Source organism: Anopheles funestus, chromosome 2RL (genome assembly GCF_943734845.2).
Source record: "Anopheles funestus chromosome 2RL, idAnoFuneDA-416_04, whole genome shotgun sequence".
NCBI lineage: Eukaryota > Metazoa > Arthropoda > Insecta > Diptera > Culicidae > Anopheles > Anopheles funestus.
The window spans coordinates 87286114-87313421 of record NC_064598.1 but is presented as its reverse complement, the minus strand read 5'-3'; the positions used below and the strand labels follow the sequence as shown (position 1 = coordinate 87313421).

At 45.2% G+C, this 27308-nt stretch overlaps 1 long non-coding RNA gene across 1 annotated transcript in view; it reads left to right on the top strand.

Annotated features, from left to right (window-relative positions):
• LOC125775203 (uncharacterized) overlaps positions 1–27308 on the top strand; it is a 126347-nt gene that overhangs the window by 55129 nt on the left and 43910 nt on the right. The window contains exon 2 of the long non-coding RNA XR_007421152.1: positions 17370–17396. This is a non-coding gene — a long non-coding RNA (uncharacterized LOC125775203). The remainder of the gene's footprint in view (positions 1–17369; positions 17397–27308) is intronic.

Here is a 27308-nt window from a genome sequence, read left to right as displayed (position 1 = left end):
TGTCCGACTGAGCAGTGGGAGTTCATTTATCAGCAGGTCGATATCAGTACCGCTTTTCACCTTGTCGTCTAATGATGCCGCCATCCGCCAAGCAAAGACCACCGGAAGGTCGTTCGTGTTACGTTATCAGATTGGAGTTTCAAAACATGTTACCCTCGCATGTTGCTTTTTAGGTGGTGCTTTCTCCCACCATATGATTTGCCCCGTAAGTTTATGTTGCTTGCATGTCGGTCACAACCAAATCTCATCCCATCTCAGCCGAAGAATGTTTATTTTATGTTTGAAACATTCATAACATTGTATCGAAAAGATCGACTTGTTTATCGAAGTAAGGATTGATTTTCCTAGAAGCTCATTTAACTCAATTAGTTCAGCATGGCAAGTATGGGTGTGATTTAGCCTTATTTTTCTCATCGAACATTACGATACGAACGTGATCGGAGTTGCATCTGCCACTTCCTCCCCACGACGAGGTGGCAGCTGAATGTCAAGCAAACGGCAGCAACAAGTAAACAAAATGATCGGTGGGAAAATTCACCCAAAAACCAAACCAATCATAATTTGTCGAACGAGGCATAAACATTGATGTCTCCAACGAGGGTGCTTTACCCGATATATGAACAGCCAGTTCATATGTTTCCCCCTGATTCGTTAATGGCGGGTGGAAAATTGTGTGGGAAAAGGCATTTTTTCCCCCTAGTCCTGATGAACGATGGCGGTGGAAGTTGAGCCTTAATGTCGCCTGATACTTCCGGCCCGGAAGGACAAGTGAATCGGAACAAGGTAATACCAGGGGACGGACTTGTTTCCGTTTGCTGCAACGTGTCATAATGATCCTTTTGAAACAGGAGAGAGAAGAAAATAACTGAAGGAAATTAAGTGATATGTGTAATTAATGATTAAAGTTAAATGTGGGTGAATATTGGAAACGCTATGCCAACATGAATTAAAACGACAGAAAATGAAACTCAGAAATGTCTCAGCGAATGGCCTAAAAATAAATCATGTGAAAATGATTACAGTTCTGAAACAAAATTGAGCTAATACTTTTTTGTCATAGATTTCTTGGAATTGAATAGTCTAGGTCTTTTGTTCAATGTTTTTAAAAATTTATCTTAAAATACGATTCAAATATACTTAACTATGCGTAATTTATTCAATTTCCCGTCTTTCAGAATACTTCCTATTGGTACCAATACATCATCAACCTGTCTGTAAATTGTGTACAATATATTGATCGATTTTCAAGGACACCGATTCTTGGTGCTTGGCTTGCACGTACGGCATCACTGACAGTTCGCATCACCTTGAGCAGTACCTCAATGTCCCGATGGACGGGAATGCTTTCCACCAGTCCCAGACACACCGGGTCGGGCTAAACTGGAGCTCGTAGTACAACGGTTCCGACATGCTTTACCCTATGCCAACACGTATCCCGTGAACACGCGTCTTGCTCATGTAAATAATAAACAAACAATGGACCGTCCACCACCGCACCAGGTATTGATGGTACGGGCAACAAACGATCGCGCGTTCGTCATTCCCCTGGTGACGGGTTTGCCCCACACCCGCACGATCCTCGGTTGCCAATTAGCATTGGCTATGCAAATAATCGGTCCCTCGGCCAACTTAACCTCACGTCCAGCGTTCTACTCGATCCCTATGATTATATGGTCGTCTCCCAATATCTCCAACGCTTCCCGTACGCCAACGCCAAGGTTTTTGTTTCTTCTTTCTCTTCTGCATCGAAGCAAGCGCACCAAGAATGCACCGGCTGCAACACACCAGTCCGATCCGAAGCATCCTTTATCCGCTGGGGCGATCTTTCCCAATCGGTACGGCCGGTGATCGATCTTTATGGATCAATGATCGCACGGGCAGGAAGATCGGCGATCGGCACGACGAACTTGCAACGAGTGCCGCACAAAATTAAGTGGAGAAAAATACCATAAATAGCATCAAGTGCATTGAACGCGAGCGATGCTCGTGGTGCGCCAGAACGGTAATGAGTTATTCGCTTAATGGTCCGAATCGAAATGCACCGGCTATGATGTGGGGTGCGGGGGAAGGTGAAAAGGGGTAGGGTGTTTTCCCCATGGTGATTTCCGCACTCCGCTGGGAAATGATCAACGATGACGAACAATCGATTAATCGAGCCGGGGATGTGCAGTGCGAAACGGTGGATGGCCTGTTTGGCCCTGAACTTGGCAGAAGCGCCCCCTATTGCTTGCCCATATACAGCCCGCGACCGAGAGGTCCAAATTAACATTCTTACCTCCCGTGGGATGGTGTGTGTGTTTTTTTTTCTTGGAGCGACATCGTCTAAACCCCGGTATGATCTATTGGGAGCTAAACGGCACAGTAGTGGAGATCTGTATCCACCAGGAAGTTACCGTGGTGGACGAATTTTTGGAAGAAACAGTCTCATAATATACCACCCCAAAAAAACCCCGATGGTGGATGGTATGCCACCGCGCATCGCGTTTGGAAGATAAATTACTACGTTAATTGATTTCGTGATGACCAAATCTGAGAGAAATGTGCGCCATTAGCGATTGTTGAAGTTCCCTTACCGGGAGCGTCAGCGTGATGGGAAACGGGATGCAGGAAAATCTCATCAGGCCAAACTCCAAATCAGTTTGGAGCACGCGGAACAAGTGAAACCCGCCACTTGACCTCACGAGTATCCCCTGCGTGAGCTCATCGCCGCACCCGGCAAAAACAGAGACATCTCGTTGACCAGCACTATAATTACAGACCATTTTGTTGGGGTCGGGCGCTGGTTACAGGCGACAAACCGGACGGGATCCTATCTGGGACTGCAGTGGTAGAGCCTAAAATTGAAGAAACAACGCTTCCATTGAGTGTGTCTTCACTTTCGTTCAGCTCCGGTAAGACCTTTCACCCGTTTTCCAGTTCGGTTCCAAGCCAAGCCAATCGGTTCATCAAATTTATGAACCCCAAATTATAGTATTTTAGGTTATATTTTTGTCATAAAATGATATCGCGCCATGTTTGGTGACCCAGCGACATTACCCGCGAATTGATGACATGCTGTCGTCGTTCGTCGATGGTGTGCCTTACTTTTGCACTACAGGTATCGAATATCTCGCTCAACATCCCAAGCAGGAAGAAAAAAAACAGACTGACCATACCATCCTGGATACCAGAGGTGGCTTCTACTGGTGTTCACTTGTGCTCCCCCGTACGGTGTGGAATGGTGTGTTTATTTTTCACAGACAATTTATAGAGCAGTTTTTAAACCGTGCGTGCAGGATTCCAGTCGTAAGCAAACATCCTTCCCGCAGCCTATGGCGCCAGACAACAACCTCACACACAACAGCAACAAAAAAAAACACGACCCATAGTCCTGGCTTTAAAGCATCCAGACATGAAGAGCATGAAAATAAGCCCAAAAAATCGTCACCATGTGTGCGCTATTGCTGGGCAAGATCGCAAAGGGGTTCTGGAGCAGGTGAGGCAGAAATTATGAAGCAATCAACTCGATGGGTGTCTTAATGTCTTTCGTGAGAAAATGTGTGATCGTACGGAACGGCGAAACAGGTTGCTTCGTGTAGCGCACCTTACGAGCTGATACTCAGATTGGGGGCTGTTTTCTTGTGCGTGGTGGCTTTTTTTTTATTGATGATGCTGTGCCTCCGAAACGGATCCTCCGGTTCGGCTCGACACAAGCAGGTTTGGGTTATACGCTGATGACGCTTTCGAATTTCGGCGTGATTCTTTTTATCCTGCGCTCACAAAACAACGTGAGAAGTGACAGCAAATAGAGCAGTACATCTGGAGCCATTTCCAAACAGGATGTTTACTGGTTGCAGAGCGGCAAGAAGTCCAAAGGTAAATCAATACGTCTAGGAACAGGTTAGTGTCTTTGGATCCTCTCTAGACCCACGCTGCACAACCGGCGTTTGGATCGCACCAAAATGTCAAGCTCTACCATTGGCAAAGCGGAGAACGCTCGAGGGTTCCGGTGTGCCCAAAATGTCGACCTTCTTTTCCGTGTCCCCTCGAACATGGGTGCACTTTAAATCTAATCAAATGCACCTCCCGAAACGTACTCCCCCCGGGGGGCTACCAGTGCTCTCGCATGCACAGATTGACAGCTTCACCTGGTGGATGGGAGAAACACCTTTGCCTGATGCAAAAGGAAGCTTGTAACGATCGTTCCATCCAGCGGATCTCGCATCCGCAAACAAGGCACGATAGCTGAACATGATTTGTTTAGCGTTTTTATTTTTCGGCCAAACCGACATGTTTGTCGGCAGGCTGTCTGTTTGACATTTGAACTTACGCCCGAGTGCTGTCGGTTCGGATCTCACTTCACCCGTTAATTTGATTACTGACCGCCGCAAGGTGACATTTTCGTTCGCCACGCGGCGCAGCACGCGGTTCGCTCGATCGATCGAGCGTCAACTGTCAACGGGTGCGAAACGCGATTTGGATGAAACTCCAGTTCCATCTGGGTCACGCTCTTTTACTCGCAATCATGATGCCACCGAAGAGTGTCCGGAGATGGTGGTATAACGAGTCTCGCTCGCAAAAAAACGTAAAAAAAACTGATGATCATCAAAGCCGAGATTCTTTGCTGTGTAACGTCCAGGGGTTCGATGTGTTCCGTTGTGTGTTTGTGCTGTGTGGTGCAAATTTAACGCCAGATCTGATTTTGCCTTGCAAAGTCCAAGGTTATGCGTGGGACGCTTTTTGCTCGTGGTTCGCCTCAGTTGGGTGTGGGTGGAAGCCGTTTTCGAAACCGGACCCGGCTCATATACAACCATACAGGCGGGAAACAGGTGTATGAACGATGGACTACAAGCTACTCAGGTGCACAGGGCGTACGGTTGTGGTGGCACAAGAATATCTAGCAAAGCATGCTGCCTATTGAGGAAGCTGGTCACGCATCTCCGTAGACGGCGGTGCGAAATCACTCCATCTTTGTGCGTTCATAAAATAGCAATAGGAAGGCAGCGCGGGTTTTGTTTTCTTCTTCTCCGTAGCAATCACACCTTCGCCCCTAGATACCTGAACGGGCAGATGGATCAGCTTGGACGATCAACCAAGAAGTGCAGAAATCGTTACGAATTGTCCTTTCCAAACTACGTGTCTATTCTAGAGCTTCTCGGCTCCGTACAGAGATCCGTACACCCAAGCCAGTGACGCCTCGAGGCCAAAACAACTTGACTGTGGTTGTCTTCTGCCCGCCAAGACCTTCGAGATGGATTGACCCGTGTGCAAATTAACTCTGCCCGTCGATCTGTCCTGGCTGGCCTTTTTCTTGGTGCTGTCGCCCCAAGGATCGGGTGGAGAGACTGATAGACGTTTCGCAGTCCAAGCAAACCCATCCAACAGTACACCTCCCCAATAACATCTCCCCCATTTCGACGAGTGTCTCGAATCTTGGGCAGATTTGTGCCCAACCCTGTCCAACCATCATGCCATAGTTCACCGAGGTTAACTTTTCGTATCATTCTCCGTCCAAAGAACCGCTCGCAAGATGACAGGAAAACGCGAGCTTTTGTGTGTAAAATGTACGAAGAAAGAAAGCGTCCCGAAGTGCTTGCGCCGGGAAGAATGGTGGTCCACCGACAACATTAGCTTGTGGTTAACGTGTCTGCATTAAATGCAGCTTGCGTTGCTAGGCTTTAAAAAAGTTTGACCTGTCATTCTAAAGACGTGATATTAAGTTTGCTACTCCATCAGATCCGACCTCAAAAATCGCGTACAGTACGTGCGCGTATTTTTGGGACGTGGTTTCCCCCCAAAAAAGCCCAAAAAAATACATCCGGATTTTGGATGTAAGATAAATAGCTCGTTACCACATCTCCATTTCATGCCTCGCCGAATGTCTCAGGTAACTGATTGATCTTGACCTCTTCACGTACGCCCTTCTTCTCTGCAGACTCCGATTCCATCCCTGCGAGATATTGTTCCTGACGGCATTATTAATATAAATTGCCCCAAAGCGTTCACCATTGCTAATAAGCCACTCCACCTGGACGGGTTGCTTGTAATTCCAAGCAATTCCCGATTGTGAATGAATCCATTTCAACAAAAGAAATATAAAGAAAAGCAAATTTAAGTCGGCGGTGTAGAGAGATCAGTGTAAAACGGCACTTTTCGCACTTCCCACAACCGCTATCCATCGAATCTGAGATGACGCCCTCCATTTCGGAAGCGCCTGCCCGGAAGGCATAAACTTTGAACATTGTCCAACCATCCACCATATCAGCATCGGTAGACCAACCACGGCAAAAAGAAACAGCCACACAAACCATTCGGCAACTTTAAAATTGGTTTCATTAAAACGCATTTACAATTCATTTCCACCCAACCAACCAATCATTCTCGCCGGCATCGCCGGCATGATGGGGACCGATTTTTATTTCGCAAAAATCTGTCCCGTACAGCTAACCTTCAACATTTTTTTTGGCGTTGCGCCACAGCAACGCGGTGTGCCGTTTTGCGATATTTTTATCACCATTTACGGGATGCAGTTGCGCAGTTGCGCTTCAAAAAGTGATTTAAATTATGATTAATGTTGGACACGGGATTACCACCACGGATTTTTGAGTTCGTTTTCTTTAGTTCCGGTGAGACATCGAGACATACGGGGTGGACGATCGATGCAGGCATTTTTACTTCTTCTTCTGTTCGGGTCAGCACCATTCGTTTGTCCTCGATTGTAGGTGGAAGAGAAATTCGATCCGACTGGTGGTGAGTGTTTGTCATTTTTTTTTTGTTGTCCACCGCACGCAAACTGGTGGCTTTCGAAATTGAAAGTATTAAGCAAATATTTGGTAACAGGTTTTTATTGTTGTGAGTAGTTGTTTCTTGCTGCACTTCGCTGGTAATGCACTTTCATTCCTTAACGCCTTCAAAAAAGTACAAACGATTTCTTACTCGGACTGTGTTAATGAGGCGTTATTTAAGTTTGGGGTTTTTTTCATTCTTTTAAATAAAAAATGACCAGAAGACGCTGTTATACACAATATATAATTTAATAAACCACAATAATAAAACCACTTCAGAACTGATTTCAAAAGTTGCAATCGAAAAAATCGGTAATAAAACTGTTCCCTTATCCACCACCCGAATGTGCTAACTTCGTCAATAAGCACATGTAACAAGCCATACTGTTGATATTTCATTCCGGCACTCCGTTAAGAACCAATAACAGAACACATTTGACTTTAACGAGCCATAAAACATGCCTGTAACAAAACTTCCCTCGCGCGGTCCGGTGCCGGAAAGGTTGGAAGAAGCCAGAGTGGTGGAATGAAGAAAAAATCAGTGCAGCAACGACTTCAACAATGCAAGAAGGCAGAATTGTGTCGCACACCAACGAACCGCCAGAACGTTGCGATCGAGATGTGGAAGAAGTGCGAAGAGCAAAAAAAAAAAACACCACGACGACAGTGGAGCATTAAATTTATTCCACAATAATATAATTATCACACTCGCATAAATATAAGATAAAACTTAATAAAATATAGGAAAATAACGTATAATCATTTATTTACAGCGTCGCACCGGTGATTCAAGAGTGCGTTCGTGCGCAATCAACATTCGACAGCGCCGGTGTACGTTCGTTCTCGTTCGCGAACCGGGCCACAATTCTTCCAGCCCGGCTTGACGATGTTGTATATTAGTGTGCGTCGACCGTAAGAATGTGCGGGTGCATAAATTAGGCATCTCGCTTTCTTCACCCCCCGCGTGTTTCGTGATCTCGCACCCATCCCTCAACTCATGATCATGTTCCAAACGGCGAACAGCAGCTCGAACCCGGTACAGCAACAACAACAACAACACCAACAACCGAGGTGCGAAATTGAAGATTCATCATGACATTTTGTACCGTGGCCTTTCGACGCCATAAAATTGCAGATTTTTGTCGCAGGCAAAAGGCAAGCGGATCGCTGATCGCTTTATTATAGCACACCCGGTGCACACCGATCGTGCACCTTGGCACCCTTTGGCTGAACATATCAGATCGAACCCGGTTGGAAGGATGCACTCGGTTGTTTCGGTCGTCCTTGCGCCGAGGGGGTTGGAGGGGAGGAAGCCCTGACCGCTGGTGTTGGAAGCCAGCCACCCAAACACCCAACCGTAATTTATGTTCGCTCCATACACGGGGAAGGTCCTTGCCCACGGCCCACTGACGGCTGGACGACTGATAGTGATCACAAATCGCGCTTCCTTGCAACAAAAAAAAAAAACCGGGTGGAAATGCTGGCAACAGGAACAGCGTGTGTAAAGAATAAAGGGTTCGAAACGTAAATGAGATACGACGTACCCGGGGTCAAGCGATGGAAACGGATCGCGAGGATCGCGGGAAAAGATTTAAGTGAAACTGATTATTCACCAGCAGAAGGATGAAGAAGGATGAAATAAAGAGAAAAAAAAACTGTTCAAGCCTGTGCAAAAATGTCCACCACTTGGAAGCAGGTCGGGCACCGTACGGTGACAGGTTTTTCGCTAGATGCCAATCTGGTCACCCCATCGCTAAAGTCAAACGTTCCCGTTATCGTGTCGTAAATTGAGATAAATTTGCAACGATTAACCGCCGAATGGGAGCCCAATTTAGCGTTTTTCCTCCGCAGCGAAAACCCTGCAATTCGTCATCCGGAATCGTTTAGCAGTTCTGTGATGTGGTTTTTTTTGTTGTTGTTGTTGTTTCGCTTTTGTATCTTTTTAAATGATCCTTTAAAGAGTGTATGTCTTATTTAGTTACTTTGTAATTTTTCGGTTCGGTTATGGATGCGTTTCATTACTTCCCAGGGCATGTTTTAATTTTAAAAACTTTCGAACAAATTAATTTTATCGTGCCAGTTAATGGTTGTAACGATTCAATTAAGTTTACTTCTTTTATTTTGTTTTTTAGTTTTTCTGCTGTTTCATTAATTCTTAATTAATTTTATTCAACTCACATTAAATATTTCTTATTTTGTAATCTACTTTTCCATACGGTGTATTTCACCATTAATTAAAGGCCATAAAATTTTTATCACTTAATTAAATTCTTTTCTGCGTTTATCAAAAAACATCTTCCAATGTTCAATGCGCCTCAAAAAATGGATGAAATAATTCGATTAATTTTACACCACAATTCACCATCATCGACTACCCGATCAACATCAACCACGGTGTAAGCTTTCGTTTTCGACGCCCCGTTCGGTGGCCGGTGCGAACAGGTCAACTTTCGATTTCATCATCTGCCATTGCGTCGATTTTTAAGCACAGGACGCACAAACAGGAAGTGGCGCGGTTCACTTTTTGGCCAAGGCCGTCGGCCCGGTACAGCGGTGAACTTTCGCATCGTACGCGTAACCGCGGGTAATAATTGTACGGGTCGATCGATTCGCGGCAAGCTCTTGACCACCAACCACCCGGTTCGGTTGTTGTTCGGTTAAAAATTGAATTATTAAACCCGCTCATTTTCGGGAGTTTCGATTTCATTTTATTTATGCAGATAGCTTTAACATTTGGAGCCCTTCGCCGTACATCTATGTTGCCGTGTGGTTTGTCTGTGGTGCGGTTGAACATGTTTGGCCAAATCGCACCCCCTAAAACTTCGTACTCACTAAACGTTTTAACTGGAGTGGAGAAATAACAACACGCTTCAATTTCACCATGTTTCGTGCTAAAAGCGCTAAATCGCACATCGGCTCACACGCACAAACTCACACAAGCACACACATACACATTCACTCATTCCTTTGTGCATTTTGAATTGGCGTGCAATTTCTTGCGCCACCTTATAGCCTGGGAAAATTCAACACCCAAAAATACAACCCCTGCTTTGCTTTGCTGCTGGTGTTTCTGTACGGTTGCAACCCCTTGCAGGGCAAAGTTTGCGCTTCCGGAAGCAGACGAGAGCAGGTTTTTGCACTTTCGTAAATTACACCCCCCGGGACGAGCAACAAAACCCCCAACAACAACTACAAAAAAAAAAAAAACAGATTGAAAAAAAGGTCGTCGAAGTTTTGCTTGAACGGTTCGTAACGGTTGGAATTCGTTCGATCATAATTACCCTCCCCGGTAAAGGTGATTTGGTGGTAGACACGGGCAGAAGCATTTAAAACGGTTCACCAACAACCAATACCATTCGAAGCATTTTCTGCAGGTTTCATCCATTAACTAACACCTGAGCACAACGCAATCGAATGATTCCGATTATGTAAGGCGCAGCTCCTTGTTTGAGAGGAGGTTCAGATAGCAAAACAGACCCCGAAAAAAAAACACCCGATCCTGAAGCCATGATTGTTATTGACGAAGAAAATTTACCGACAGCGGCCTTAAACCTTATCTGTCACGAAGCAAGTTTATTTGTACTGTTGACGGTTAAATAAACACGTCTAAAATACTGTATCCTTATAATTGCGCTCGACAACTAATTCTTGAACAGTCCATAACAAACGCAGCGAAAGGCAGTAATTTGATCCATCAGCCTCAATTAAACCATGTCCACATGGCAGTAAAACGCATTTCTTTTGCTTAGTAAATTAAGACTCCCGAATTAAAAAGCAACCTTCCAACGATACCTCAACAATTAAGTGGAATAAAATATACCCAAAAAGCTCCCGTTTCGATACGAACAAATCCCCTAGCCCGATCGATGTCGCCTAATTTCTCCAAGCTGGGCTGTTGGTAATCCGACCCGCGACCCATAAACCTAACCATCGAACGAGTTACGCCCAATGTGAATACCGATCGGAGGCGCCCTTGTTTTCAGCAACCAAACATAAAGCACAACTTTCTACCGGCGCGTGTGTCACCTGGTACGGTGTCCCGGTGTTGGGTTGGCACCCACGCACCTGTACTCGCGTTGTCCACGGTGCGCATTACGTTGCCGTCGGATTTTCGAACCGCACGGATCTGCACATTAACCTTTCTAACGCAGGAAGTAAAAGCGGGAAGCAGGAAAACACCGGATGAATATCCCCGGGAACTTTCTTGAGGAATAGGAAGGCATTTCTTGAGGTCTATGGGGAACTGTTTTCACCAACTCGAGGGGGGAGGGTAATGTAAGAGCATACTTTTGGAGCGGTACTGGAGCGTGTTAATCAAAATATCATAAATCATGCTTGCGGGTAGCTTGCCTACTCCCATTCCGCAATTTCCCCGGGAACTGCGGTAGAAAAGTTGTGTAGGTGAGCGTCTGGTGGAGTTCAACTTCATATTCGGGGTGCAGGTACTCCCGCACGGTCTGGGTTTCGTCTAGAAGCGCACAATTGTCTGGTTCGCGTGCGCCTTCTTGGTAAGTTAATTAACAAGCTTCCCGTGCTTCCCGTGTGGAAAATCTCCCCGCTGTCAGTGTCTGACGAGCGTGTGGGGATGTCGACCCACCTGCTTTCACGTACGTAGCAGGGTGATAGAATTGCCATACCCATCACTCGAGCTCCATCCCCGGTGGCGACAGTTTGGAATTGAGGAGGAAAAAAAACGGTGATAAAAGTGCACAACTTCACAGTCGTAACATAAGCTAACTTCCGGTACACGTCTACTCCAGTGTAGGTGCATCGAAATTTGATTTCATAAATTCTCTATCTTCGTCACTAAAGCATGGTGACAATCAACGTTTAGAAATACAGATAAGCTGCCACAGAAATATTGAGCTGCGGGGATACATAAACGTTTTCGAGGGGGTTTTTCGTATACGGGTGCAGCAATGGCTGGTGCATCAGTTCCACCTGTCCACCTTGTGGAAGGAAGTCAGTGGGTAAACACACGGCAGCTGATGTCGTATCTTCCCCTCAGCGTGGTCTTCTCCTCTTCAGAAAGTTACAAACAAACACAGTGCAGGAAAGCTGCTGGTACACGGTAAGCATACATTTCTGCATCCGCACCCAGATGCAAACGAGGCGTACTTTAATCAATTTCCTGTCTTCTCCAGACCTTCTCCCGTTCCGGGTTTCAATACTCCCCCTTCCCACCGGTAAACAGAAAGATAAAACTGATTTAACACCTACTCAACCACAGACCTGTTAAGATCGTTATTAAGGAAAGTCTCGAAACGATCGGTGTGTCAGGTTGGTGCAGGATTTCGATCTGCCCCTGGAAGGTGAAGCGTTCAATGAAAGCAGCATAATGATCATGAACGTGGCGCATTCGTATGATGAGATCCCTGCAAGCGATTTGAGGCAGACGTTTAACAATGGATTGATGCGAACTGAAGATGGGACCGGTACGTGGGCCGCCTGATCGGAGATATTGTGGTTAAAGGGTTCATCCACCTTATGGTTTGTGCATTAAGGGGGAAGTAAAAAAGAAAATCCAATTGGGGTTTAATTATTTGAAAAGAAAAAAACCTCGTTCTACTTGATGCTTGATGAAAGGAATCGGACTCGTTCTTTTGCAACGGCAAAAGGAAAATCATCCCACTCCATATTGTCATTTCACATATTGACCTAGATTGACATGATCTGCAAGGGTGAGTCAATTGTGAAAGTCTTCTCACGTGATACGCCGTGATGTGGGACTAATTAATCAAACTCGGAAACTGACTGTTGATGGCAGATTATTGCACTATGATGAGTTATCTACTGCTTTACGATCTTAATTAAAGTCCTATTAAAGACTTATTAAAGCTTTTGATCAATGTGTGATGAACTTTATAAAACGATTAAAATCCCTTTTTTATATATACTACAATCAAATCAAACTATGGAAGTATTTTATGTTTCCAAAGCCACACCTTTTGCACATGCAGTTGAATGCAATGATAGGCGTTAAAGGATCCTACTCTATCACCGAAAGAAACATACAGTCGTGTAGAGATGCTGAGGATGAACAAAATGGGCGAAAATGGTGAGTGATAAATGAAGATAATCGAATTCGGGTGGGCGTTAAGCGGTATGCTTCATTTGCAAAATAACAAGCCGTAATGATGCCGCCGAGGATGCGTTTTTATTAGATAGCGGAAAAAAGGGTGCGATAAACATGCATTACTGCTTATTACGATGATGATGATAGATAAGCACAGAAGAAGGTATACGATCGAGGGTAAATGGATGTTTATTGAGGGGTTGATAACTGTTTGAATATCGAATGAGTTGTTGTTCAAGGAAAAGAGTCTTTTTTTATTTATTTCGATTTATTGGAAAAATATTTAACATTGATTATTGGAGTGATTTTGTTTAACGATTTTTGTGATAAAAATAATTACTTTTAAAGAAACAGTGCCCAATGATTTCACTACCTATAGGGCAATTTCTTCAAAATCAAAGTCAAGTGTAGGATATAAAACAAGTGAAATAGATCCAGTGTGTAGGATCGAAAAACTCAATACCAGCATCCGTTTTTTTCCATCTCTTTTCTCATCACCCACTTTCTTGCATTACGAACCAAACACAATGGAAGGTGAATTCATGCAAATGTGAAACTCCCGTGTGACTAATTCTCAGCCGCCAGACATTAAACTACCGGGCTTCCTAATGTTTATTCAAATGCAAAACATGTGTGTGAGTTGTGTCTCGACGCTTGCCTATCGCTAGTCGCGTATGCAAAGATCTCGTCTTACTTCAATTACAGCGATCGTACAACACTCCTTTGCCCTTCGGTGCATGTGTTGAAACCCCGTCCATTACTGTGTACGGATGGATGTAGAAGTGTACACCATTTGAACATTTGTAAACAATAAACAAATCTATCATATTCTCTCAACTACCACCAGTGCCGTTTTCCACCGGTAGCATCGACAACATCCCCCAGGTTCTGCAAATGGCGTCGATGAGGACAAACGGAAACTGTGTCTGTCTCGGCCTGTCGTCCATTGTTGACCGCTTCCATTTGCTGCGAAGAATGAGAAAGTGCAACTGCAACTGTTTTTCCCTGGTTTGCCGGCCTGGCCCCTGGCGCCACCACTGGACGCTCACCGTGCAAAAACCATAAACAACCGACTCGCCCGGTCCTTGTGAATGAGGTTGTGGGTGCACCTGCCGCTCCAGTATGTTCGGTGCAATGTTTCAATGGTGACAAAGCTACAGTGCAACATACACAGTACGATACGTACTGCAACCGGTGCAACGCTCGTCCGGGGGCTGTGAGGGTTTTGGGGGGTGATCCAATTTTTGCACAACAATCACCCCACCGTGGGCTAGCTGGGAGTAGATTAAGAGCACCATGGAAGTGAATGGGCTGGGTGGAAAAATCCCTTTTTGGGAAAAAGACCATTTTGCGATGACGGCAGAATTTAATATTTCGCTCTCGCCCCGGGAAGGGGTTCGACAGCACACAGCAAACATAATCATCCATTCAATGCTATCGACGACGGCAATTAAAAGCGAAGAAAAGTTTAAGGACAACCGTTACGTTGCAGGAAGCCGACATTTGCTTTTAATGTTTGTTTTATCAGGAAAAGGAGGGCGAGACAGACAGGGAGGTAGAGAGTCTTTCAGGGTGAAAATAAAAATGTTTATTTTATTTTTAAAGCAAAATAATGAAACTTAACGAATCAAGTGTCAATTTGAAACAGTTTTGTCATGATTTTTTTTATAAAACAGGAACTAATAAAACTCAGCAGCTGTGTTAATATTGTTAATAAAGTACAACGATCTTTATCCTGAAAGTGCAATAATTCGGTTGATCGATTTCAACATCGAAAATGTAACGATCGTACCTACCCCTAATTCCTCTGCTAATGCGTATTTCCCTGTATTGCATTACGTGACACTTTTCCAACGCGAAAACATGGTGCCCCACCTGCGGGAAGCGGAACGCGCTCGCCCATAGTCGGCATAGTTGAAAGCCCTGTCGATGTTGTCGACAAACGACGTTGCGTCGGTTTCGGTCGGCACGATAGAGGCATAAAACAAACAGCTTCAATCCATTGCTAACCCACCGATCGTACTCCTTCTCACCCCCACCCCAATTGCATTACACCTTCATGTTATTAATTTTCTCCTGTGAGTGAGTTTCCCATGTTGGTTTGTGTGGTTTTTTTTTCTGTTTGAGATCCTGACACACTCATACACAGCAACACAGCTCGTCATCTCGTAAATCCTTTTGCAGTTGCACACCCCCTTCCCCCCAAAACTCACCCCTTCTTGTCAGTGTGTTCTCTAGAAGAGTGAACTGAGCCTCATTTCTGCACGCAACGCTTCTAAACAGCATGTGGGGTCCGCATAAATTGTTTAATTTGATATTAATTATTTCATTTATTCACTCACTTGCGGTACACAGACGAGGCAAAGCAGTGGTGTAGATTGGGGGTGAGGGTGTCGCCATTGCCTTTGCTTTTAAGCCGACACACCCGCGAGAGTTCGTCCATTTCGAACGCACACAGACCGCAAGGTTTATGTCGTTTGCCTTCTTTTTTTTCGTTGTTGTCTACCTCATATCCACAAAAATGATTTTGTTTTTTTTTTAATTGTGTTCGTGATCGTAAATTACAAATTATGAATATCAAACCATGTGCGCTCCTTGGCGGTGTAGCATGTATGCGAGGCGGTACGACCACCCACCCGACCAAAGTGGCCACGGTCAAGACGAAACCTGCTGGAACTGAACCGGTGCCGAATGGTGTGCTCATGCAATGAAATCGCCCAAACCGTCCCAAGTTGGACCGTCGTGGAAGAAATGATGAATGGGAGAGCGCGTTTCGGACAAGAAGATTTAAAGAAAAAAGCGAGACACACACTCGGAACTTGGGGTGGGGGAAAAAAGGAAGAAAAATCTAAAGCTCTTCTTTTTATCCAAACGGCCGGTGGGATGCGTTGGCGCAAAACATCAGTTCCGTTTCCGCAGCATCATCCCAGTTTATGGCAAACGGAAAGGATAAGAGGATGGAAGGTGAAGGGACGATCGTATTGCAGGGGTGTCTGAGTTAAAAATTAAGTATTTAACATATTTCCATAATTAAGTTATGTGAAGTACAAGTGACCATAACTGAATAGTCTTAAAAAACGTTCCACGGATAAGTGCGAATCGAAATTGCCTCACTATAACATTAGCATAGAAAGTGGAAAACCCCTGTACGGCCGTCAAGCCTTTTTGCCGTTCTTACTCATTTCGGCACATTAGCACTGAAGCCGCGTTGCGTTTTCGCCAACTTACGCTGCACCTATTAGTGTCACGTACGTGAAGGGTAGCGAATAAATAATGCAACTATCATCCTTCACTAGCGTACCCGGCGCTGATAGTGCAACCTGCGCCCGGCAATAAATCGGCGCCCGATGGCGGTGAAATTAATTATTTGAAGCTGATGATTGGTTCGAGCGCATCAAGCACGGCGTAGCACCGACACGCAATTGCATGTGAGCACGCGCGTGCGCGTTGCGTTTAGGAAAAAGCTCGAGATGGTTAATGGTTAGTAGAAGAGCAGTAGTATTTATGATATCTTTCGGCTAAGCCGATGTTATGCTAGCATGCTTACAAGCGCACCGGTTGTAGATCGCACGCCAAATGCCTTCGGTCCCTTTAAGGACGCTCCTGGACGGCGTTGCCTCGTTCCTTGCTTTACGTCTCTAATCGCTTCACCCGCCTCTGCTGAATAGGTACCGGATAGAATGGAAGTTAATTTATGGTGCATTAAAAGTAATGCATGATTTATGGTGACAATTTTCCCTATCACAAACGCTGGTCACTTTGAAGCGATGCGAGTAAAAGCACGGCCCGCTTTATCATTGGGTGCGCTTTGGTACTTTCTTTGAAACCGTTGAATTTTGAAGGCTAGCAAGTAGATGGTAATTAAATAGAGAGCATTTTTTTGCGCTACGATCTGTCTTGTTGATACTGAATAGATCACGCAGTAGTTCTGTGACACTTCTGTGTGCAGTTACAAGCAAAAGCAGGTAATAACGGGTAGGAATATGATCTCTTTCAGCTAATAACCAGTGCTAAATCTTGATTGTTACCAAGCCAGAAACCAACCACAAACATGCTGATTCTGCCAGGTTCTTAAGCGATATCACTCCCGCATACCTGTGCGTGATAAATTGTGAACTAATCTGATGTACGCAAGGGTTTTTCGCTAGGCTAGATCCAATGCTAGAAGGATCCTCTTCGAGATGCTGGGGACAGGGTGTGGTCGTGTTGGATGCAGCTCTAATTAATTTGCTCTCGACGGGGCGATGATATCGGGCCGACATGATTGATGAACATACGATGGCGGTAGACTTACGTTGGAAAGAAAATATTCTTCATGAGAGATTGAGATTAAATTATGCAACGAAAGGGCCGATTACGATCGACCGTACGATGGGTATCAGCTTACTCTGGTCGTGTCGATTTGCCGAGGAAGATATTAGTGCGTGCAAATGGAAGTTTGTTGTGAGATGGGATTTAAAATGATATAAGACGAATTATCTTTTTTTTATTATTTATGTTTTGATTATTTTTTTTACTTTTTCTTACAGATGTACCTGTCTTGGAAATAATCACCTGTAAGTATACAATCAATTCATTACAATTCTTATAATTTCCCTTGAAAGTAGTCAGAATCGTTTCTTGTTAAACTTTGAAAATGGTATTCTACTTCATTGTCATGTTCGAAAATTGTTGTTAAGTTGTTGGAAAATTTCAAAAAAATTGTTCTAAAATTACATTATTAAGTATTGTTATGCTATTTATCTATCGCGTGAGCTTATCAAAATAATGACTTACGTTCAAAGGAAAAGGGCGAGAACGGAAGAATAAAAGTTTTCAGTTGTACAATAAGCCTAACATGGATGAAAGGATGCGACTTGCAATAAAAGCACCCTATTTGATTGCATATTTCCAAGCGCAATGAGCTTAATACACCATCGGCACAAGCTCTGGGAGTAAAAAAAATACATTTTTTAAAATAAGCGATCATTCAAATATTGTGAAACTTTGGAAAGGGGATTGGGGAATTAGTCAAACTTGTACGTAAATAATAGAGGGGTGATGCTTCCAGCGATAGGTTTTGTTACGATAGGGAGGGATGGGGTCAAAAATCCCTAAGCCATACATATAAAATATGGTCCACAATATCCAGCTTTAGGATGACTCTAGTCTAGCACAATGGTTGATCTTTATTAAGCATAATAACATTAATCAACTACTGATACAGTAATACTCTCCTCTCTCCTCTTGGCTTTAACGACCTTGCAGGTCACGCCGGCCATTTCTGGCTTACTAGACTTATTTTACCACGTAGCCGGATAGTCAGTCCTTGCTAGACGGTCCGAATGGGATTTGAACCCGGTCCTGCCGTGTGGACCGGCGACGTTTATCAAATACACCACCTCCTATTTTCCTATTTCTCTTATTCACCTATTACTCTCCTATTTTCCTTAAATTGAACAATTATCCATACAAACTTGCTACCCGTTCAGTGTTCTACAAAATCAATACTGGAACTAATCTTCAAATGGAACGTGTGTCCTACTTTGTCGCATGAAATAAAATTAACGTCACTCTACCCGATCTGACCTCAGGCGAAAATTTGCCAGCGAAATCGATCCAGAACGTGTTACCTAAGGCAGATTCTGACCATCTGTGTGTGTGTGGCCGGTTTTCACTGAAACTTTTGACCACCCCGGTTAAATATGCTCCACATCGATGGCTGACGTTAGATGCCAGCTGCCAATATGGGAAGGACCGCAACGCAGTGGCCCCAAAACTCGAACCACCACCGTCACCATGTCGAATCTATTGGAAAATGATTGCGTTTTATGGAGTTGAATCATAACTCACAGCCGTTGTGTGCATGTGAGTGCGCCGGTGTGTACATAAAGCTAGGTAAACACAACGACGCCAAACAGGAATCAATGTCGAGCTTGCCGAACTACTCGCTATGGGTCCTGCGAGCTTTGATCGACTAGAAAACCCCTCGTTCACCGATCAGTACGCAACTTGTCGAGAAGGTTGCCACCTTAACAGGGCCCCAGTTGGCCATGTGGCTGTGTCGGGTGCGTTGGAACGGGAAAAAAAGACTTCCCCCGCTGGTTAAAGGGGGGTGTTGCGGGCGCCATATGCGACCACCCGGTACGGTATGTTTTACATCCGATCGAATTGTGAGCATAAATTTCAAAGTCAATTTCAAATTGTACCAGATTTTCTGGGACGCAAAGTGTTAAGGAGGGCGGAACCGAATCAAATCACTCGATTGCATGTGCATACACCATTGTGAACATATGTAAAAGTGGTACGCGCAGGCGATTGATTTCCGCTTGTGGCAGAGAGAAATTTGATACCTTGTGCGCACCGTACATTTGGTCTTCCAGCGGAGGAATCACAACTTGTCTCCCGGTGCGGCACGAACGGTGGTGACGTGTTACGCTTTCCAGTGCAGCACGATTGATCGAACAATAAGTTCCATTTCTGCGTCGTAAAATTGCAACATGCCTGCACAGGAAAAAGACACACACAACACAGCTCCACGATCGAAGAGAAATCGAACCGGGATCCGAACTCCACTAATCAAGTCTCCAGAGGACCAATTTAGAAATTAAACGGACTATAATGAAGCTATTTTCAGCAAATTTAATTTGATCTCCTTGCAACGGGAAACCATGATGCTGTTTTGTCGATGAAGCGAGTTTGAAATGAAGTGAAGGAGACAGCTAGGAGACAGATATCTCTCTTCCAAGCGAGAACAAGCCCAACTGGTGTGCATGGCGCAGCATGTACACTGCACTCCCACAACACTGTCTAGCTTGTCTAGCTCCAAGTGGTTCCAACCGTCCCGAGATGGCAAACTAGAGGCTTCACTGTCAAAGTCGACGAGGCGCCTGATCGTGTTCCGTGGCGAAGGTAACCATCGCGTGGTTGTTGGAGAATTTCCAACGCGTTACGCGTCTGCACGTCGTGGACTTTCTCGAACTTCGGGCGAGATCCTCCCGCACAAACACACACACACACACACACACACACACACGCACCCTCACAATCCTGTGACGGCCGGTGCAATGTGGCGGTAATAAATTCACATTTCTTCAATTATATTTCTTCGGACGGAGTAAATCATTTCCGACAGATCTGTGTCTGGGGGATTCGCCCGCCGGTACGGATATCGTTTCAGTTTCGGTACATTGATTTGCCTTGCCATCGGTGCTCTCGAGGGAGCAGAGTAAGCGACGATGCTAAGGCGGGAGGGTCGTTGGGAAAATGGTTTCCATCCGATCGGAGCATGTAAAGTAAACAAGTTGTTTCTTATCGGTAGCAGATGCGGCGTGAATGAGTTGTTTTTCGATGGAGTGATATTTGTTGTATATTTTCTACATTTTCGTGTCTTGCGTTCAAGAACAATTTACTACCAGGATCAATTGTATTGGCTTTCGAAACTTTCAGGAATTATTTTTCAGGAAACTCCGATCTTGACTGAGAATTAAAAACGATGCTACAATTTGTTTAATAATCACTTTATTAAAAGTTTCAGTAGATTAACTTTTACTGGCTTACAAGCTTATCTAATATTTAAACGATTTTCGATCAGTCGAACATAATTAGAACACAAGTAAAATCTATCATTTCTTCAGCGGAATGTTCATTCACAAATCAACACAAAGCACACCATGGATAAGCAAGTAAACAATAAATCATTATCAGTGCCTAGCAAATTGCTAGAACGACTCTAGGAAAGCCCCCATCGATCGGGCAAAGTAGAAATTAGTGGCGTTTAAATTACCCTTCCAGCTGACAGGTATTATTCTATTAGTCGATGATGAATAAATGTGTCCCTTGCAGCCGGAAAGTAATCGCTATTCGGCCCGATAGCACCAATATCAAGCGTTTGCACCAGCGGCAATAAACATTATCTTTACCAACATTCTCACCTCCGGCCGGCAGGCCCAACAGGAGCCCTACGGACAACCTGACCTGGGACTGCTCGGTCACACCTCAAACAGGATTACTTTCAATTAAGATCCACTTTTTCCCTAACCGCACCGTATACCCCACTTGCCTGGTCCGGCACGTATGCTAGCAATTCCTTCTCTCATGCGCGTGCCTCTGTATCGTGGCTCGCTGGAAGGAGCGGTGGCGCCGATTTTCAACCGCAGCCTGTTCCTTTACGATCGGAAAATGCGATTATGTCGGCTTTCGGTGATGATCGTCGTCTACCGTCGTTTGATTGCTGCAGGAGGTACTGGAAATTTAGTTATATTTCTGTCAACTTGCCGCAACGGAACGTCGCTTAAGGCCGCACACTCTCTTCCGCTCGCACACAAGTCTCGTTCGAGTGCAGGATTTCTTAATTAACGACAAGCACTCCGCGCACCCAGATTGGTGCAGCCTTCGTCGTCGCAGCCACCGGGCGGAAGATGGTTTCGTCGATGGGCGAAACGGCACCGTTGAACAGTTGCATCCAATCACTTGTACGACTTGCCTTTTTTCCAGTGCGGAGTTGCGGTGCCTGAAATCTCTTCCAAGCGCGGGATCGGAATGAGGCAAAAACCCGGAACCCGGAATCGGCATCATCTTCGAAGTGGTCTTGCAGGGTGTGCCCTCCTTCGGGAGGCATAAATATGACAGAGCAATACACTAGCGGCGTACGAAAATAGCTACAACCACTTGTACTTGGGTTCAGGTTGTAAAGGAGCGCGGGACGATACCGGAGGATAGGCGACTAGCGATAGGACATAAGAGGTCGTCCATATGTCGGCGGTGAAGATGCACTTTGTAGGCATAAAGGACTGTGGCGCATGTGCAGCGAGGCGAAGACAAACATATGGTGCTAGGGGTTCCGAAAGCCGTGCGTGTCTACCAGCTCAGAACCATCAGGAAAGATCGTTAAAAGCGATGGAACGCTTTTGTGGCAAGAAAGGATCTACAAGGATCCCCGTGTCTGCAAGTGAGTGAAGGTGAAGATTAATTACGAAACGTACTGCCTAGTGCTGGGATGTGTTGCGCTGAACGATTGTGATGGATGAAGATCGTTCCAGAGCGGGAAGTGTTCGAACCTTATGGTTCTTTTAAAGTGCCACGCGCTACGCGAGTCCTTGCTTTAATGCGTTTGCGTGAGTATTTTTAGACGTCCGCAATATCTTCCGGTACCTTACTCCTACCGATACGCCACACACGCCATATTGTTGGTACTTGTGAACGTGAGGGATATCGTTGTAGGCGCAGCTAACTGGAGCAACGGTTTCGTGACGAATCGGGTCCAACACCCGCACACGCACCATCTGACGCTCTGGACGGGGCTGATTGTTTGGTTGATCCTTACCTGCACAGCGATCGCCCAGGATCAATCTTCTGCAGATCACTGTACAGAAATTTCCACTAATTGACGTTTCGGGATCGGACGGTTTCGAACAAGCTTTGGGTTGATTTTTATTAACGAATCCCAAATTCCTGCTCACTTATTGGTCCGTCAATCAGCAAATGTTTCCAGCCCGCCTGACACGTGCGGTCGCTTGTTTTCCGACCAAAAACGGTAAGAAGTTTTTCTTTTCCTCGTGCAACTAGGGTGGGACGCGTTTTGGGGGCGCACCAGGCCGTGAATGGAATTCAATGCAAATTTATGCGCATTAATTTGTGATGTGACGTGGCGTGTGGTGCCGTCCATGTGGTGACGACTCCTCTGCAATCGACCTGATACAAACCTGCGTCCAGTGCGTCAGGTTTTGACTTTGGTGAAGTCGTCCGTCCAATTTTCTCCGGGCACGCTCCCGCAACATATCGTACCGGTTGGATGGACAAGCAATGGTTTTCTTGAACGGGGAGGTAAAGACTGGTTGAAAATTATGCAATTAATAGCCGTACCACATTATCATACCCGACAAACAAACCCTGTACACCCTTACCGGGGACGCAACTGGTGTCCTGAATGTTGTCTAACGACGATAATTTAGGGAAAAGGCTAGAACTCCCCACAACTCGCCACTGCAACCCTTATCGAGTTTTGGATGCGCATCCTTGACTGGGGTCTTCCCTGTCTGTATTCCGCTTTCTCGTTTCCTTTTTTTATTACCCCTGGGGAGTTCAATTTTAAGGCACGGACATTATTATGCATCATATAGCTCACCGTGCGCAAGGATAATGTAATGCGGGTACAGGGAACGGATGGATGCGCTGGCTGCTATCGCGCCTCGTCATCACCGATGATGTGCCGTACAGGGACGATACAGGCACGTACGGCACCGTACCATATGGAACGCGTCCTGCACGACTGACAGACCGGAACTGTGGCATGTGGCACTTACGTTCCGAGGATGCGGAAGTACCAACACACTGCACTGGAGCATACTGGTCAGGATGGGCACTTCTACAGTAGGATGGGTTCTCGGTCAAGCGCATAGTGCACGGGGGCGTAACCGGCTGGGCATGAAATAGTGCAGCGTCATTAGGGCAGACGGGTGTTGGACGTTGACTTCTGGCACGTGACCGTTAATGGCGCTCGTGACCGTATGGAACGAGGGGCAAGTACGGTACGGCTGGACAGTGCAGAAACACTTGAGGAAGATAACAAGTGAGACTCGGGCATGAGGTGTCCGGTGTCTAGAAGGTTAGAATATAACGGACAAAAAAAAACTCGGCGTTGCAACCAGCAGAGTTTGTTCCGCCGGAATAGGTCCGGATAATAGGAAGCGGGCTTTCGTCGGAATGGTTTGTTTGAGTGGCTTGTTTTTATCTTGAAACGTCGGTAATGAGGCAATGTGTTACATTCAGTTTTGAAAAAAAAACCTTAACTTAAGCATTATTTGGAGAGATTCAAGAACTCTTCGGTATAGCTAACTTTTTCAGCTGGCATTTTTACACAAATAAGGATATTCCTACTGATCAAGGTTAATAAAGTTTTTCATTGTTTATATAAAAACTTACATCAAAAGTTCAAATGGATCTCAAAAAATAGAATAACCAAGGCAAAATAAATCAATTTTTCTTCTATTATTTAACGACCACCCAAACTTTGGGCTCTATCGTTGATGTTTATTATGCTAGAAGACTATTGAGTTTCGATTCTAACCACATTGAAGCAACACACTTGCACATTCTTAAATAATCCAATCAAATCAAACTTCAACGCTCTTTCTAATCGACGCAAGATGAGTTTCTTCTCATCCTTGAAGTGAGCTGTTCCGTAACCACTTCACGCTGAAGGTGTTTGCGAGGGGGGGGGATTCCACTACTTCGCACTTGATTTAAACTAATGACCCTCCAACCACCCACGTGATTTGCCTCATTGTTGCAAATGAACCCCATCCACATCCGATCGATCCAATCGATCTCAGCTGCTACCCCGTCCCATCCAAAAACCACGCCAAAGACCACACGCAAAACGTATGCCTAACATTGTTGCGAACGCAGGAGATTGCGTGAATCGGTTTGTGGGAGAGATCGCGCGTCAAAGCACACAGCTGCGTGTGCGATATTTGAGATCAATCTTTACGTCTTACGTTTTACCATCCAGCTGCTCACGCGCTTGTACGCCGCTTGTCTGTATGCGAGTGAAAATACAATTAACAAAACCAAACTTCAAACTTTTCGATGGAAATCAACCGAGAACGCAAGGCGTCAGATAATGGGCGCATAAATCAAACCGAAATCGTACGCACGCGGGGCACACGTTTTTTTTCGAGTGGATGTTGTTTTTAACTATTCACCCTTCACTTGTTGGCCACCTTCCTGGCCGATCATCGCGCGCCCATATCTCGTTTCCACCTTGCCCGTGTACATTATCGGACAACCTTGTCTAGGCATCCCGAGGGAAGGAACAGGTTTGTGATACGCAATCAGGTACTGTGGCCCCTTTTTTTGGGGAGGGAGGCGGTTGCGAAGACTGCCAGGGTTGAGGTGATTGAGCCAGATTGAGCCATTTGTTTGGTTGCGTCGTAATCAACGCAATAAGTACCGTGGGAGGGATATCGGTGTGTACTACCATCCCTACTCCTTTCTCAAACAAACACTTTCCCGAACGCGCGAAAATCAATAAATGAAGCCTAAATAGTTCATCATAAATCATGCCTAATCAAAGCAGACAATCTATTTTTCGAACCACAAATCTTTGTTCCCTTTCAGCTTACAGGTGAGTTTCACCCACATTTTGCCACCCGAACCACGATGGGGTCCAGCAACCTGGACTTGGGTGAAAATTAAATCGTTCGCCTCGAGGTCGCAATGCGAACTGATCAGATTAGGTGCGAAAGGGAGACCCGGGCCCAAGCGCGCCGGGACCTTGCTCGCGATAATCAACGGACACTTTCCAAAAAACTACAGAAGCCCCCGGTGGAAAATGCGCACAACCTGTCGTTGCCGGTGGTCGTTAACGTTCCGTTGGACCATTTCACTTGATTCCACTGCGCGCTCTTGATCTTGATCGGGCCAACCCGAGCGGAGGCGCTAAAAAGGAAAAACGACTGCCTTCGGGGCAGTACGATCTACAAAGCAGTGAAAAGCAAATAGATTGTTTTTATTTGTCAACCTGTAGGATGGTTGGTAGGTTTGAAAAATTAAAGTCGGTTCCTGTTTTTACGACAATCAGTCACGCCAACGGGTTCATTTCAATGCAACAGTCTTGCTCGTAGAGGTTTCCTTACAGCAGAGCAAACGATCGAAATAAATAAAACTATTTCTATCTGATCAATAAAAACTTCACACAATCCGGAGCTAATGATCTGGTGGAAAGGGTTTAGTCTTTGCGTGATATCTTCCTTTGTTAATAAAACTTTTTTGTTTCCTAAATATGCGTTCAAATCTTAATGAGCAAATCACAAACACGTTCACTTTTTGTTGCGAAAATACATGTAAGAGTCCTAATTAATGTGTTGCAAACGAGGCAATATTTCCGTATTGTCCTTAATAAACATGAATTGTTACCTTACATGTCAAAAACTATTTTGACAAAAATGAAAACCTTTTTTTTTGTAAGAAATATTTAATTCCAATATATTACACGCGCCAACAAAACCTCTCCGTACACCAGTATCGATCAATTCCAATCACGAATCATTTTACCGCCCAGGGCGTGAAAGTTCACACTAGTTCGACTATTCCGTATGTTCAATGGCGGTTCAGCATGGCCTCGCTGCCGAAGGCAGTCATATAAAATTCAGACAAAGTATTTCTAGCATTCGAACGAAAACATTCCTAGCTGTAAAATCTCCTGTACGATGGTGTACGTGCTGAAGGATCGGATAATAAATCTAGTTCGAAGCTTAGAAGAAAAAAACTAATAATATTACAGTTGCGCACAACGAACTCTTGTCGCACCGCGAACGCAAGGTGTCACACGTGCACGACACCCTCGGGGGTAGTTTGATGTTTGTTGGAAGCGTTGCGTTCCCATCTAGCGTTATCTTCCACGTGCCTAAAGGTTTCCGTTGTTTCGGTTTGGGTTTTTGGGTGCAGTTGTGCTTCCGCTTATGATGTAGTGGCATATGGAGTGGTCCCAATGTCACTGAACCTACCCTGAGCAGAGGCACTTCGTCCACACGAAGCCCTTAGCGAGTGCAAGAAACACATTGCATTTATGTGATGCATCTTAAGCCGTCGAATCGTCATATTCCTAGTAAGCACAGTACCTTAGAAGAGCTTAGGAAGATACACAGACCCGAACACAAAACAAAACTATAACATATTCATCTTGAACCCACCGAAAAGATACGCTTCATATCACTCCTCACCAGCGAACACGAATGCCAAAGCAGAAAAAGGAAACAGGTGACGGATTTCGGGCGTTTTGCCCGATGCCAAGGACCTCGCACATAGGCTGGTGGTGGTACACGGCACATACCGGAACTCGAGGATCTCGACGGGTGTCATATGGAAGCGGTATGCACATGTGCATTACTCGACCATGATGCCTCGCTCGGGCCCGTACAGTCCTTTCTCGTGCCGCCTGACTGGCGACCCTTCGTCACAGGACCTGCGCATACACACGCGAACGCAAACAAGGCACGCCGTTCCGAGCGAGTGCCTCTACTCGGTAGTGATGGAGCGGGTTGCAAGAGTCCTGAAGGTGTAGTAGCCTTTTTCCCCCCCACAACATGGTGATGCTTATCAGTGCGGTGTGTGGAGTTCTGGGCATTTGTTGCACGGTTAGCTGCACCGGCTGATGAGGGCGCGTGGCGTCGGTTGATTTTTTTTGTATCTATTTTTGTACTGAATTCTGTAGTAAGGAGCAGTGATGCAAAGCAATGTACTGTTGCTGGTGGTGGTTTGAATTTGTGCACGAGTCAAAAAAGGGTGTAAAAGTATTTTAGCCTTTCGGATGTCCGGTGTTCTGTAAAAAAGTGATGTTAGTGCTATAAAATTGCTTCCGGAGCTAATTTGATAAGTTAATGCATTGATGATGGTGCCTTATTCAGGAAATGGTAAACATTCCATAAGAGAAAAATATGTTATTTAATATTGAGCTATATTTAGATGAAAACTTAACTTACAAAAAT